The sequence below is a fragment of the Oncorhynchus masou genome, chromosome 15, assembly GCF_036934945.1.
Source record: "Oncorhynchus masou masou isolate Uvic2021 chromosome 15, UVic_Omas_1.1, whole genome shotgun sequence".
Classification (NCBI taxonomy): Eukaryota; Metazoa; Chordata; class Actinopteri; order Salmoniformes; family Salmonidae; genus Oncorhynchus; species Oncorhynchus masou.
In genome coordinates, this window is record NC_088226.1 from 6,775,150 (window position 1) to 6,792,062 (window position 16,913).

At 44.4% G+C, this 16,913-nt stretch overlaps 1 long non-coding RNA gene, 2 other non-coding genes and 1 pseudogene across 3 annotated transcripts; 1 reads left to right on the top strand and 3 right to left on the bottom strand.

The window, feature by feature from the left end:
- The first annotated feature begins 326 nt into the window (after positions 1–326).
- On the top strand, positions 327–14,492 carry LOC135555428 (fas-binding factor 1 homolog; annotated as a pseudogene).
- Positions 14,294–16,394, bottom strand: LOC135555429 (uncharacterized). The gene is made up of 5 exons (XR_010457870.1): positions 16,246–16,394; positions 15,341–15,400; positions 15,088–15,116; positions 14,825–14,882; positions 14,294–14,580 (listed from the first exon to the last, which is right to left on the bottom strand). It is a non-coding gene; the product is annotated as an uncharacterized LOC135555429 (long non-coding RNA).
- On the bottom strand, positions 14,957–15,029 carry LOC135556993 (small nucleolar RNA SNORD49). Its single transcript, XR_010458121.1, has one exon. It is a non-coding gene; the product is annotated as a small nucleolar RNA SNORD49 (small nucleolar RNA).
- LOC135556988 (small nucleolar RNA R38) lies at positions 15,198–15,269 on the bottom strand. The gene has a single exon (XR_010458116.1). It is a non-coding gene; the product is annotated as a small nucleolar RNA R38 (small nucleolar RNA).
- Positions 16,395–16,913: the final 519 nt, after the last annotated feature.

The following is a 16,913-nucleotide window of genomic DNA, read 5'->3' on the forward strand; positions in this document are numbered from 1 at the left end:
GTTTTTGGGTGGAGTTTTCCTTTAATTCATCTGTTCGTGCCACTGAGATTTTGTTGGGTATAGTTTTTACAGTCCATCACCACCACTGACTGAATGATTAGCTATGTAGACCCATTAACAATGTTGTTATATAATCATTTACTTCGCTTATGTACACCAATACTGACCTGCAATTAAACAAAAAGTATTTAGCTAGATAAAAGCAATATTTGTTATTCTATATTCTGCTATTATGTACAATAATAACTGATATTTTGAAATGTTCTAACCTGAAACGCCACCTGGTGGTGACCAAACATAATGTTTACCAATAATTCACTGGTAAACAGGGAGTGTACGTTGAAAATGTTACAACAGAGGAACCTGCGGGTAAAACACTCTGATAAAAGCATATGGATTGGTATTATATTAACTTAAATTGACGGATAGTTAGATTTACTCTAAATATCTAAGTTAGTATTCAGTCATTCAACCTGGTCAATCAGAGGGAGTATGTTTTGATTTTCTAGCTAACGTTAGCTACACAGTTAACGTTAAATGCCTTCATGATGAGACAACCGCCTTTCCATGTCATTTGAATGTAGCTAGTGCTGGTGGTAAACGTTACAACACCAGGCTGAGTCCACACTCAGCATTATTTGTCCGTTGTTTCCAAATGTTTAAAAAGGTAGCTAGTGACCAAATATACTAGCTAAGTTTGTGAACGAATAGCTACAGACAGTAGCTTCTAGTCGTCGAGCCTAAGCAAATTTGCAGACTTGTTGGGATTTCCCTTCGCTGTGGTTACCATTAGTCACCTTGACGCTTTACTTTAGCTAGCTAGCTAACATTAGCTATTACATTTGCTCAGATTTAACGCTGCTGCAGTCAGAGAAACATCAGGTTAAGTATCGTATACTATCTAAATCAAGATACGAGTATTTTATCACAAGTCTCCTAATACATTATTGGTCATTCTGCAAGATTAACCCTCTTAAAATGTAATAGTGCTCAGTATAGGTTGTTGAGAGCTAGATAATTCCCCACAACAAGATAGCTTCCAGTTAAAGCTTAGTTTATGCAAGTGCCAGTCACCCCATTGACTGCAGTGAACTTTGTTTTAAAAACCCTAACCTGGGTGGGTATAATTTATTGAACGTTCCAACAGGAATCTGTTCCAGAAACTTCGTAAATAACAAGGTTGCCAACAAACAACGCATACAAAGTTGTATAGCGGCCGAATAAGATAGCCCACTTCCTACCGGGTATGTCATTAAGTTTTTCACTCATCACGTTTAATCCGAAAAATGTCTGTCCTCACTCTGGTAGCCTATGGACAAACATTAAGAATAAGCTATGTGGTGAGTTGATGCCTATTCGTCAGCTAGTTAGCAAGGTGACTTTATCGTGCTACGTTGTATGCGTTGTTTGGCAATCTTGTATGAAGTTTTTTGGAACAGATTCCTGTTGAAGAATTTCACAAATTAAACCCACCCCCTATCCTATGTGTTCCTAATCGATACAGGCTAAACAGAACAAAGGACAGAAGAGTAAGCCTCTGATGTTGTTATTTACCGATTTAAATCCTGCACAATACAACTTGAATGGAGCTCACAAATTCATTCAATATGATGTTTTTGTACTACAGGTTCAATTGATGATATGTTAGGATACCTGTTGGGAGATGATGGTATGTGATTACATCCCTACAACAGATCTATGACAATTCAAAATGACAAAGCATTAGTATAATATACTGCAAGTACACACTGTGTAGTGATGGTCAAGTTTTCCTGTTATTTGTACAGATTTCCCAGTGAAGGCCAAAACTCCGGCCCGTGAAGCAGGCAGACTAGGACCTCCTCTACCATCACACAGTGGAAAACAGTGAGTTAACTGGGACTGAAAAAATGTACTGCCAGATCAGAGAGTAGTCTCAACTCTTTCTTTCTTGACCATTTAGACAGAGGATACTGTCAGTCTGCTTGCTAATTCTATGCGTTTTGGTTCTCCAGCTCACTATTGGGCGACGACTTCTTCAGCAAACTGGCTGAGGAAGCTGAAAATGAGGTGAGTTGGCGGGTCATACATTAAGTATAGCAGGGAGGCTGTTGACTGTTTTCCATATACATCTTTTATATTCACTTCCAATCCAGGGCTTTGATGTTTCTGAGGCTGATCCCACAGCCTTACTGGAGAGCATGAATGTAATGATGCCTTGTTCTAATGACGTCTCCCCAGGGAGTAAGACTCCAGGCTTTATGTGTGAACGTTCATAGCCCAGCTGTGTCTGTTCTATCCTTACATAGGACATAGATATGATATGGACGCTGATCTCTTTGGATCAAAGAAAAAGCCCAGTTCAGCCCCAGCTCAGAGTAAAGGCTCCGGCATTGGAGGACCTACGAAAAATCCTCCTAAATCAGGAAACGAGTTAAAAGGAGGAGGAATCTCAGATGAGCTACACATTGAGGAGAAGAAGCCAGGTTCTGCTCCTGCATCGACAGCACGTGGCTACAAGAGGTTCAGCTTCACTGGTGAGGTGACTGTCCTGTCTAGGTCTTTGGCTAGTCTGGCTACACCATTGGTTATCAATAACCCGGGCCACCAAATTAGTATTAATACAATGCAAATATACATAATTGTACATTATTTCTTCCTATTGCTGCATTGCTTCAGATGATGATATTCTTGCCCCAACAACAGACACATAAGGTACCAAAGCTAACAGTTGGACCCATGTATAGACCACAAAATATCAGTTCAACTGTAAAATCCATTAGAGTGCCCCTAAGTGTAGAGTTCTTAACACACCATAAAGCATATTAATATCAAAACAGAATCCCCAGCTCTGGTATCATATGTTGTCTACAGACTTTGATGACCCTTTGGCTGACCTGTTAGATGATCTACCCATAGAAGACAAAAATGAGCCAAAAATCATCAAAAAAGCTCCTCCAGAGAGATCCGTGCTGCCCCCAGACTCCCCTATCATAAAGAAAAAAGAAACAGGTTGTTGAACCTTTTTGTGTGTTTTATTTGTGAATTTATACATTGTAACATACCCAAAAGAAGAGCGATACAGAATGTATCAAATGCATATATTTCTCCTGTAGCCTCACCAGCTCCAGTTCCAAAGAAGCGGGGCGAGCTTACGTTTGATGATGACGAGGATGACCTAATGGATGCATTGGGGTTTGGGGAGAGTCCCAAAGAAAGCCCTAAGAAGAATGAGACCGTGCTCATACCAAAGAACGAGCGGTAGGGTCTCAAATGCCTCAGTCAACATCATCAGTTCCAACCAAGGCTATCACAAAACCTATGGACTATGATTAAACCAACAAAAAGTTCATTGGAAATGCACCCTCCCTGTTCCTCTGCGCTGACTGTCTCTAGCAGCAGTGAGCTCCCTCAAAGAGCACGCACCAGCCTAGATGAGATTCTGGGGCGTGGGACGTCCCCTCGCCTTCTGGGGCGCCCTCTAACAGGGGAGAGGAAGGACCCTCCGTAGGAGCAGGAAAAGCAGAAGCATCATCAGGAGACCCCCACTACTAAAGGTAGCTAACACTCCATGTTTTTGTATTTAAAGTGTGATATGGTATTCTTGAATGAAATGAGAGTTGATGTTTCCCTTTGTCAGACCCCTTCCTAGAAGAAGAGCTGACTTTTGGTTCCTATCAACCTACACTGGTCACTACACCTGAGGGATGCCACTCATGCAGACAGTCGGTCAGGTAAGTCAGAGCTCTAGCAGAAGCCCTCCTCATAGTTTGTTTTGGTCAAAGCCTGGATCAACCAAGGTTGGGTCAATAAAAAGTCCATCATATTTAGATATACCGGTAATCTGAGTTCCTGAAGATTATCTATGTAAGTTAATGGACCAGAGTGTATGTCAAAGGAAATGGCCACCATCTAATATTAGCCACTCCTTTTCAGATTCTCCACTGAGGACAACAGTGCCTCTTCTCCTGAGAAGAAACCCAAACCCATCACCCCCACCACGCTCACCCCTACCTTCCCCCGGCCTGCTGCAGACTGGCTGGGGCTCTCGCAGGTAGATGATGACGAGGAGGAAGAGAAGGAAGAGCACCCGCCTGTACCAGAACCCTTGAAGACCCCCTCCTCTTCGTCAGTGGGAAGCAAACCCTCCCCGTCTGGCAACCTCATTCCACAGCCATCGACAGAGACTCCAAACACCTCCTTCAAATCCCCCAAACCAGTAGGACCCAGTGTAGAGGTCTCTGCAAGCCAAAAGGACGAAGATGATTGGCTATCGGGTGCATTGAGCAGGAAGAAGACTCAATCATCTACACGGTCAGAGGAAAAGAGGACAACCCAGGAAGACTTTCTGGGGTTTGGAGACGAGGTGGATCTGGAGTCGTTTCTCAGGTAAGGCTGTAGGACTAGGGTACTCTACATTGAAGGCTGGGTCATACTACTACAGTTCTAGAGAAACACCTACATTAGAAGCAACTGCTTACATCTCAGTATGTTGACATTGGTTGTCTGTTACTTCCTCAGCAAATGTGGTTCTTCACCAGCTTCCAGGAGGAAAGATGCATCCACCCCCAACAAGGAACCAGGGTATGATCAACCTTAATCTAAATAGCTGTGATGTATAATATCTACCACTGCAATATTGCCCCAATGTGCCATATGAGTTCTGGTGCTTTTGGACATTGAGGTCAGGATTATGTTCCTTCTCTTCAAGAGATTCTCCTCTGCCCAGGGAGCCCTCCCATAGACAGCCCAGCCCTACTGCTCATTCTACGCCAGTGAGAAAGGTCCAGTTCAGGCCTGGTATGTTACTCACTCTCATCTTTTTTATTTTTTATTTTTTTATTTCACCTTTATTTAACCAGGTAGGCTAGTTGAGAACAAGTTCTCATTTACAACTGCGACCTGGCCAAGATAAAGCATAGCAGTGTGAACAGACAACACAGAGTTACACATGGAGTAAACAATTAACAAGTCAATAACACAGTAGAAAAAAAAGGGGAGTCTATATACAATGTGTGCAAAAGGCATGAGGAGGTAGGAGAATAATTACAATATTGCAGATTAACACTGGAGTGATAAATGATCAGATGATCATGTACAGGTAGAGATATTGGTGTGCAAAAGAGCAGAAAAGTAAATAAATAAAAACTGTGGGGATGAGGTAGGTGAAAATGGGTGGGCTATTTACCAATAGATTATGTACAGCTGCAGCGATCGGTTAGCTGCTCAGATAGCAGATGTTTGAAGTTGGTGAGGAGATAAAAGTCTCCAACTTCAGCGATTTTTGCAATTCGTTCCAGTCACAGGCAGCAGAGTACTGGAACGAAAGGCGGCCGAATGAGGTGTTGGCTTTAGGGATGATCAGTGAGATACACCTGCTGGAGCGCGTGCTACGGATGGGTGTTGCCATCGTGACCAGTGAACTGAGATAAGGCGTAGCTTTACCTAGCATGGCCTTGTAGATGACCTGGAGCCAGTGGGTCTTGTGACGAATATGTAGCGAGGGCCAGCCGACTAGAGCATACAAGTCGCAGTGGTGGGTAGTATAAGGTGCTTTAGTGACAAAACGGATGGCACTGTGATAAACTGCATCCAGTTTGCTGAGAAGAGTGTTGGAAGCAATTTTGTAGATGACATCGCCGAAGTCGAGGATCGGTAGGATAGTCAGTTTTACTAGGGTAAGCTTGGCAGCGTGAGTGAAGGAGGCTTTGTTACGGAATAGAAAGCCGACTCTTGATTTGATTTTCGATTGGAGATGTTTGATATGGGTCTGGAAGGAGAGTTTGCAGTCTAGCCAGACACCTAGGTACTTATAGGTGTCCACATATTCAAGGTCGGAACCATCCAGTGTGGTGATGCTAGTCGGGCATGCGGGTGCAGGCAGCGATCGGTTGAAAAGCATGCATTTGGTTTTACTAGCGTTTAAGAGCAGTTGGAGGCCACGGAAGGAGTGTTGTATGGCATTGAAGCTCGTTTGGAGGTTAGATAGCACAGTGTCCAATGACGGGCCGAAAGTATATAGAATGGTGTCGTCTGCGTAGAGGTGGATCAGGGAATCGCCCGCAGCAAGAGCAACATCATTGATATATACAGAGAAAAGAGTCGGCCCGAGAATTGAACCCTGTGGCACCCCTATAGAGACTGCCAGAGGACCGGACAGCATGCCCTCCGATTTGACACACTGAACTCTGTCTGCAAAGTAATTGGTGAACCAGGCAAGGCAGTCATCCGAAAAACCGAGGCTACTGAGTCTGCCGATAAGAATATGGTGATTGACAGAGTCGAAAGCCTTGGCAAGGTCGATGAAGACGGCTGCACAGTACTGTCTTTTATCGATGGCGGTTATGATGTCGTTTAGTACCTTGAGTGTGGCTGAGGTGCACCCGTGACCGGCTCGGAAACCAGATTGCATAGCGGAGAAGGTACGGTGGGATTTGAGATGGTCAGTGACCTGTTTGTTGACTTGGCTTTCGAAGACCTTAGATAGGCAAGGCAGAATGGATATAGGTCTGTAACAGTTTGGGTCCAGGGTGTCTCCCCCTTTGAAGAGGGGGATGACTGCGGCAGCTTTCCAATCCTTGGGGATCTCAGACGATATGAAAGAGAGGTTGAACAGGCTGGTAATAGGGGTTGCGACAATGGCGGCGGATAGTTTCAGAAATAGAGGGTCCAGATTGTCAAGCCCAGCTGATTTATACGGGTCCAGGTTTTGCAGCTCTTTCAGAACATCTGCTGACGGGATGAGGTCAATGTCCTTTTTTTCTACTGTGTTATTGACTTGTTAATTGTTTACTCCATGTGTAACTCTGTGTTGTCTGTTCACACTGCTATGCTTTATCTTGGCCAGGTCGCAGTTGTAAATGAGAACTTGCCAGGATACCCGGGCCAGGTCGATTAGAAAGGCCTGCTCACAGAAGTGTTTTAGGGAGCGTTTGACAGTGATGAGTGGTGGTCGTTTGACTGCGGCACCGTAGCGGATACAGGCAATGAGGCAGTGGTCGCTGAGATCCTGATTGAAGACAGCGGAGGTGTATTTGGAGGGCCAGTTGGTCAGGATGACGTCTATGAGGGTGCTCTTGCTTACAGAGTTAGGGTTGTACCTGGTGAGTTCCTTGATGATTTGTGTGAGATTGAGGGCATCTAGCTTAGATTGTAGGACTGCCGGGGTGTTAAGCATATCCCAGTTTAGGTCACCTAACAGAACAAACTCTGAAGCTAGATGGGGGGCAATCAATTCACAAATGGTGTCCAGGGCACAGCTGTGAGCTGAGGGGGGTCGGTAGCAGGCGGCAACAGTGAGAGACTTATTTCTGGAGAGAGTAATTTTCAGAATTAGTAGGTCGAACTGTTTGGGTATGGACCTGGAAAGTATGACATTACTTTGCAGGCTATCTCTGTAGTAGACTGCAACTCCTCCCCCTTTGGCAGTTCTATCTTGACGGAAGATGTTATAGTTGGGTATGGAAATCTCTGAATTTTTGGTGGCCTTCCTGAGCCAGGATTCAGACACGGCAAGGACATCAGGGTTAGCAGAGTGTGCTAAAGCAGTGAGTAAAACAAACTTAGGGAGAAGGCTTCTGATGTTGACATGCATGAAACCAAGGCTTTTTTGATCACAGGTTTAGAGGACCCAGCTAACCATGTCCCTTTTCCCTCTACGTTGTGCTATTCAACTTCTACCACATGGAAAGCATCTTTTATAACAAACGTTTCGTTTTTCCAAGCCAAGTCCCTTTCTAGTCATTTGGCTGACCCAGAGCCTACTAAAATGTCTACCCCTATCCCAACTGACCCTCCTGAGCAGACACAGGAAACCAATCACACATTCACTAGTGACCCAGCTGAGCCAATAGGGACAAAGAGTCATGCCCAGCCCCGACCAGTTCATTCCACTGCCGAAGAAACTATCAGGCAGAATTTGCACACAGACCACACCCCTCACTCACCAACACCTAAGACCCGTACTGAGCTTGTCTCACATCCACAACCCACAGTCCTGTCAAAGGCACACATCAGCTCTCCACTCCCCACAGATACCAGTCGAGCAGTCCACTCATCTCTTCCACAATCCCCCACAATAGTCATCCAACATCCGCCCACCAAACCTCAACCTTTCTCTTCCTCTCAACTAGTCTCCCCCTTTCTATCCACAGCTGTGTCTGCTAGAGTAGGCTTCTATCCTGACCAGACCCCAGACCCCTCTCCCCTGCCAACCTCTGCTACCATTAGCTTCCCCCTGCCCCCGCAGTACCATCCACCAGCCCTGCAGGATCACAGGGAGCCAGGATGGCCAAGTCAAGCAGAGCTGCCCCCTAACTACCCTGCCCAGCCATGGCAGTCTATGTCTGGCCCCATGCCCCATGCTATGATGCCTGGCTCAATGCGGTGTAGGTACTCTTAGGGAAACATAGGGATGGATAGCTTATGGACAGTAGTCATTTGAATAACTTTCTAACTGTATTCATATTTCTAATATTTATGCCTCTAGTTTCTTATCAATCACTGGCATTGATGATGGGCAGATTGTCCTGATTGACATATACTGTTCTTGGTTTCCCAGTGCCACAGCAAAGCCAGATGCAGAACACTGCACCTGCTGTCCAACCACAGGTATGTAGAGGCTTTTCTATATTTAATTTATATGCCCTGTTGTCATTATGGATGATTTGTTTGGAAGCCATAAGTCACTTATTTCATTATATAACTCTTCCTCTCTTTTAAACAGATGTCTCTTTCAGCCAACAGTTTGCAACAGCTCTTACTACAACAGCAGCAGGTAAAGCAATTCTCCAATCACAATGACCTTTTCATTTGATGGAAACACTTGCCCATTCATTCGTTTTTACTAATGTGAACACAGATCAAGACTCAAGTTTTATCAGATGTTCTCTTTTGAGGGTCTTTGTTAACTTTACTTTGGTATCCGTCTCTGACCGTAGTTGGCGTCCCAGCTGCTGGGGTTAGGGGGAGCTGTGGATGAAGCTGGGCTGCAGAGGCAGAAGAGAGAGACTGAGAAGCAGAATGGACATCTAGCTTTACAGGCCCGCATTATCAAACTGGAGGGACAGGTATCTATCAACTGTCTTTTTGACAGTGCTCTTCCTCTTTCTGCCACTTCCATAAACATTCAGCTCTGAAAACTGCGTCTTCTCTTCCAGGTGAGATCTCTACAGCAGGAGCTAGACCAGAACCAGATGTTGCTGGAGAGTGTTCAGCAGAGGCACAAGCAGGACACTGAGCTCATGGAGAACACACACAGGTATGACGGGAGCTCGGAGACCTATAGAGGTCCTGCCACCACCACAGACTGAATCACTACCTCTTTACCCAAAAGAGTGTGTGTGCATCCACCAGGGCTCGTGTGAAGCTGCTTGACGATTCCGCGGCACAGCGAGAAGCACGGGCACGACAGGAATGCGAGGACCTAGCAGAGCGCCTAGCCACGGTCACACATATAGCTGAACAGGAGTGTATGAAGCTGCAGGCACAGCACCAGCGCAGACTGGCCCAAACCCTGCAGGACAGAGACCGAGAGGTGGAGAGACTCAGAGACCTACAGAGGTAAGGGGCTGCAAGATACCACATTAGAGAACAAGAGATGCCTGTATTTTCTCCCTAAAACCCAGCTATTTTCACTGCTTGTGGATAAAATAATGTATCTTTATATTTCCATAATGTTCCTTAATTTTTATTTGCTCTGTCACGGTTTACTTCTCCACTCCCCACTATATTTTGGAGATGAAGAAAGACCACGAGGATCAGGTCCAGAGGCTGAAGAGATTGAAGGATGAGGAGATTGATGCTGTGACCAGTGCCACATCACATACCAGGTCACACATGCATTTCTACTCAATACTAATTTTTAACCATACTCTGCTTAATCTCTGACCGTTGCATAAGAATTATACAGAGGACATGCTACATATAACCAAACTTGTCAACTACAGTTGACATCATATAGTCTCTCTCATTCTGTGTATTGGTGTTGTAGGTCCCTGACAGTGGTGATTGAACAGATGGAGCATTTCTCCCACAGGCTGGGAGACCTTTTGTCTCGGGTGGAGAGCACCCATGAGAACACTGCCCAGGGGCTGGAGCAGGGGGAACGGCAGAGAGACGAACAGCTCCGAGGTATCATACCACTACTCAGTTTTATGAAAAGAAAACAATGATTTTCATAATACAGTAGTTTCTATTTATTTTCCCTTCAGTCAGTGAGAATGACATTATGTGAAAGTCTGCTTGTCTGCTCGTTTCAGTGATGCAAGACCGTCTGGGCCAGCAGCAGAGGGCCATGGCAGAATAGGGAACAAGGCTCAAAGAAGTCATTGCCAAGATGGACACCCAGCTGGCTGAGCAGCAGAGGCAGCTAGAGAAGGTCAGGAGTCACTGAGGTTAGGTCTTTGTTGACTGTGCTTCTGTGACAGGTTGTCATTGTAAATATGATTCTTAATTGACTTACTTGTATAAATAAAAATGTTGCCATGTCACTCTGGAAGAAAATGGGATTGTAAAGGAAAACATGTCTTGAGTGACTTCATTTGAGGTTTTGTGTGTGTCAACACAGGGCTCCAGACTAACGTTTTCTGTTGGTGGCACCACGCCCCTAATTTTTTTACATTTGGCACCATTTTATAAAATCATTCACAATGCTTTATTATCATATATGCAGTCACTTTAACTATACATCCATGTACATACTTCCTCAATTGGGCTGGCCAACCAGTGCTCCTGCACATTGGCTAACCGGGCTATCTGCATTGTGTCCCACCCACCAACCCCTCTTAAGCTACTGCGACTCTCTCTTCATGTATGCATAGTCACTTTAACCATATGTACATACAACCTCAGCCTGACTAACCGGTGTCTGTATATAGCCTCGCTACTTTTATAGCCTTTCTTTACTTACCTATTATTCACCTAATACAGTTTTGCACTATTGGTTAGAGCCTGTAAGTAAGCATTTCACTAAGGTCTACAGTCGTGGCCAAAAGTTGAGAATGACACATTATTTTCCACGAAGTTTGCTGCTTCAGTGTCTAGATATTTTTGTCAGATGTTACTATGGAATACTGAAGAATAATTACAAGCATTTTATAACAATTACATGAAGTTGTTGCAAAGAGTCAATATTTGCAGTGTTGACCCTTCTTTTTTAAGACCTCTGCAATCCGCCCTAGCTTCCTGACTGATGGCAGCCCATTCTTGCATAATCAATGAGTTTGTGGGTTTTTGTTTGTCCACCCGCCTCTTGAGGATTGACCACAAATTCTCAATGGGATTAAGGTCTGGGGAGTTTCCTGGCCATGGACACAAAATATCTGTATGTTTTGTTCCCCAAGCCACTTAGTTATCACTTTTGCCTTATGGCAAGGTGCTCCATCATGCTGGAAAAGGCATTGTTCATCACCAAACTGTTCTTGGATGGTTGGGAGAAGTTGCTCTCGGGGGATGTTTTGGTACCATTCTTTATTCATGGCTGTGTTCTTAGGCAAAATTGTGAGTGAGCCCACTCCCTTGGCTGAGAAGCAACCATGTTTGACAGGGGAAGAACAATGATTCTAAGCACCACCCTCCTTTTGAAGCTTCGTCTTATTTGAACTCAATCGTCATAACAGAGTGATCTCCAGCCTTGTCCTCATCAACACTCACACCTGTGTTAACAAGAGAATCACTGACATGTCAGCTGGTCCCTTTGTGGCAGGGCTGAAATGCAGTGGAAATATTTTTTGGGGGATTCAGTTCATTTAAGGCAAAAAGGGACTTTGTAATTAATCTGACTTTTCATAACATTCTGGGGTATAGGCAAATTGCCATCGTACAAACTGAGGCAGCAGACTTCGAAAATTAATGTCATTCTCAACTTTTGGCCATGACTATACACCTGTTGTATTCTAAGCACTTTGATTAAGTGTAACAGACAGATGTTATTCATTAAGTTACATGTCCAAGCAGGATTCAATTTTTTTTTATGCAGCCTAATCCAGTGAATGTCATGAATTGTTGGTTCACAAGTCAAAATAGGGCTCCAGAATATAGACATGAATGTACCTTCATCTTTATGTGCGCCAATATTATGTAGGCCTAATTCAATTGGCGCTAATTCACCACCTGAGGAAATGGAAACCCAAAACACATTAGCTAGATCTAAATAAACCTATTGCTAGAAGCATGCTTTCATCTAACCGTAAAGGTAACGTCCTAAAAAACAGTGCACTTTGAGCTCAGTAACGATCATTAATAAATGTGTTATACCTACAGAAAGCAGAGACCCCTCCATTTTCAACATAACTAGCTTGCTTCCAAAGTGATTCGCCGCAAATGCATGAGGCTCGCTCATTACAGAATCCAGCACCATTGAAACAGGCAGGTAGTGGCACAGCAGACATTTATTATGAGGTTAATGCACTTCACTTTTGAACAACTTCATGGTTTTAGCCATCCCAAAATGGAATGTTTTGTTTGAGGTGACCAGGTAGAATGTGCAGCTCGCACCAGTGCCACCAATAAAAGATGTACTTGTACAGCCAAATCAATATTATATTCACGAAGAGAGGTTGTCTTGAGTTGCATAAATAGTTAGCGTTTCTTTCCATTTCTCCAGAATGTTAAATATGACGATTGTGTTGTAGGAGCGCTGGAGAGTGAATGCAGAGCAGGCTAAGGCTGACTTATCTCAGCGAGGCCTGGAAGAAGAGACGCTCTTTAACTCAGCACATCAGCATGGAGAGAGAGGAGCTGGAGAGGGCAAAAATAAGACATGAGGGAGAAGTGGTTCAAGACACCCGCCAGATCCCTACTCAAGTGTTTCCCATCCCTGGTCCTCAAGTACCCCCTACAGTACACCTGATTCAACTAATCATCAAGCCCTGAATGAGGTGTCAGGTTGGGGGTACTGGAGGACCAGGGTTGGGAAACACTGACTTCCAAGACCCCTACTCCCCTCCATGTCTAGAGTGCCTTGTTGGAGGAGCAGCAGGTAATGCAGCGCAGAGGAGAGAAGGAAGCTGGCAGCTGAGTGGACCCAGTTCCACACCCAGGAGAAGCAGAGGCAGGACCGAGCAGAGCAGGAGGCCAGCCGGGCACTGGAGAGGGATGCCCACAGAGAGCTCCATCATCAGCATGGCACAGGTACTGCAGACTAGGATAGGACAAGAGGCTTGCATGTCTGGCATTTTGCATGCAACAATGCTAGAGTTTTACCATGTTCAGGCAATGGAGTTCACCTAACCCAAGCGTCATTACATTTCACTCACTTGATCTCAAGCAATTGAGATTCGCAGTTCTGAAACAGGCTTGTCTTCTGTAATCACCAGGAACAGGTGGACCTGAAGCTGCGCGCTGGGGAGGTAAAGCAGCATGAGGCGGCTGTAGCACAGGAGAGGGAGGCTCTGGAGAGACAGAGGGAGGAACTGGACAGGGAAAGAGCGGCTGAGTGGTACAGGTCTGCAGCTGAAGACACGTGCCCAGGAGGAAGAGGCCTTCAGCAAGGTCTGGACCACAACCTCATCACTATTAGCTAGCTATTGGGTTGACAGTAATGTATATAAATCATTGGTTATTGTATGCGATAGGAGGTAGCACAATGTTGTGACTGGGCGCCCCGTGTCGGTATTTGCAGCTGGCATCAGAAAAATATGGTGAGAAGGCCCTACAGGAGTCTAGACAGGTGAAGGCTGAGAAGCATCCACTCCCAGATGGAGACAGACAGCAGGAGCAGCACCTCCATCAGGTCAACAAGTGTGTGTGTGTGGGGGGTATACCAGCCAATCTCCCACCAGCAACAGTGAATTATGGTTGGAATGGTTCCATTCCAGCCGGCCCTCCTATAGCACCTTTGAATTGTGTACAAATCATATCCAGACTCATGGAAATGTTAGTGTATCAACTAACCATTTCACCTCCTGCAGGAGAGTGAAGATGACTGAGCAGCGTCGCAATGGAGACTCAAGCACAGCCTCCCAATCACTTTTCGCTCAATCTATGGCCCCTATATTCACAGATGGGCTGAGCCTTTTACAAAACAAAGTTGTTAATTTGTCAAATTAACACAGAACAGCATATTTTACGATATTTTCAATACTGTAGACTTCAGACCATTGTTGGCAGTACCTCAAGTGGCCTCCACCAAGGCACTCACCCCTGTTCTCTAGTCCAGATTCTACAGAGCTCCAGGCCAGGTTGGCCCTGCTCAGGCACACAGCAGAGAAGGTAACTGATACATTACAATCAGTTTCAAGTTGGACAGTTTGAGCCAATTTCAGAAGTCAGCTTTGAATATTACTGTTGATTGTCTAGTAAAGATGGAAGCAAATTGGTTTCAAATCTTTATTGTAGATACATGTACTGGTTTTATCTTCTTAGGATCGTGACTTTCTGCAGGACAAGCAGTTCTTCCTGGACACACTCAAGAAAGAGCCTTTCACACTGATTAACTGTGGGGCTTAGAACCCTGTGACTTCCTGGTTTTAAGTACACCATTAAACTTGACATTTTCTAATGTTTGCATTGAACTAGTTTTTTAGTCAGTCACTGATCATTCATTTGGTGAATTTCAGTTCTTGAGTCCGGTCCTTGGCACAACGTCTTTGGCCCCATTACCTAAAATGAAAAACATCTAGTAAGCCAAGGAAGGGCTCCAACAGGCAAATGTTACCTTATAAAACCAGAAAGTGAGTACATATGGATCTCCCATCAAGCCTCAGGGGTTTCTGTAAGTCAACACTGCTGTTCAGACAGGGATAACATGTTTCATCACAGGCTTGTTACCCTCTTCACATCTGTGCCACCATTACTCATACCATTTAATTATCAGCCATAAGACTAATTCAGTTCATGTAGTTACCTGATCCCAATGGCATTACTTGCTGTATTTTCAGGGGTTCACATCCAGGTTTGCAGACCTGTAAAGAAGTTACATTAATTTGGTTCAATGCTACAATTGCCAAAAGCATGGTGACATTCAGGGCTGTGAATTTCTCAGAGCAGCTTTATCCAGCGTCAGTTATCGCATCAGACGGCACTTCCTATGCAGCAATTTCATCTCTGAAACCACAGTCACCATTATATCCACTGTAAAGTAGACCTAAAACCTAGCTGAGCACTTACCAATTAACTGTCCTCTTGACCCACCGGCACTATAAAACATTTGAAATATTAATACATGTTCATCATGGTAATACTTTAATGAATCATTATCCCACAATATTAATCTCCCATCAAGTCTCAGGGGTTTCTATAAGTCAACACTGTTGTTCAGACAGGGATAACTTGTTTCATCACAGACTTGTTACTACACCCCCCACAGATTGAACACCATTACTTAACAATCTGACACCTTAATGTCAAAAGTAGCGGTTACCTGCTCACATGGGAGTGACTTCATTGGAACATTTATGGGATCACACCCAGGTTGGCAGACCTGTAAAGAAATTACCAAGTTTGGTTCGAATTAGCACAACTGTCAAAAGCCCCCCCAAAAAAAATCGACCCGCCACATTCTCTACACTACATACGTTCGAAAGATAGAAATGGTACTTAGGGTAGGTATTTATACATTTCAAACGCCCATGTGACCAATCTTGGACTAGTATTTGAATTTCCAGGGGCAGACCTCTGTGCATACTACGCCACACAATAATCAATCAACTGACAAAAACGTACCCATTCAAATCATGAGTTTTCCATCAAACCTTAGGGGTTTCAGTAAGTCAACACTGTTGTTCAGACAGGGATAACTTGTTTCATCACAGGCTTGTTAATTAAGTTAGGCAGACACTTCAGACCTGCTTAAATCTGACTGTCAAACTGCCCAATTTAAAACTGGTCAAACGTAACCATGGATATTGTTTTACCGCTTGAGTGGACACAGCCCATAAGACTTCCATCCACGTGAGTTAAGATGGGAGACCGTTCTAACGGCTCTGAACGGTGCAGACAAAGATCAGACGGATACATAGCTAACCACACACAATCTACAGTGGAAACAATGTTTCCGCGCTAGTAAATTAATCATAAGTCTGCCGCAAATGTTGACGCAGACCACGTTCCCACACCTCAGGCGACCTGCACCAGTGATTACTAAACCCGTTTGAAGTGATAAGGAAAATCAGGTAACGTATGTTCGAACCTGATCTACAGAAACACCAGGGTTCTGAATGTTATTTAAACAGGCCAGGCCTAGACTTTGTCAGAAAGTTAGCTAGCCATGTGGCTAGCAGTTAGCGAACTACCTCCTTTTGCACATGGCTAACAGTTGTTACTTACAATTTACACTCATGGTGGCTGGTTAACACTGGAGTTCGTAGTGTCTTTTAAGCATTTTGCTATGAGTTTGTGCAGATAGTCCCCCCCCCAAAAAAAAAAAATAATAATAATAATTCAGCCCGCCACATATTCTCTACACTAGATACGTTCGAAAGACTGAAATTGTGCTTAGGGTAGGTATTTATACATTTAATACGTCATACCCCCCCCCCCCCCATGTGACCAATCTTGGACCAGTAGGGAGTGGGGTTTGAATTTCCAGGGGCAGACCTCAAGTGGAGCACATATCTGGAAGGCTACTCAGTCAGCCGTTGGGTTGGCTGACTTAATGTTTTAATCAGTGGTTGCAATCGGTCTCAGTGAATGCACCTATTAATACATATTTGTGATTTAATTTCCATATTTTTCTTCTTTCTTTGCCCTCTGTTGCAAGCCAGTGTCCCTTGGTGCACATTTATGCACGTTTGGCACACTGGGGGGCATAAACTCCAGGCCTTAGCAGGCATATATCCGACTTTATGAAATAATGGAAATATATATACCGGTAGTCTAGACCTAAATGATTGAACAACATGGGATATTCTGACCATATAGCCTTCAAATAGACAAATGAGTGCCTTGGTTTGAAAATACCTAATTGCATTTGGTGAGGCTATAAGAGAGTAATC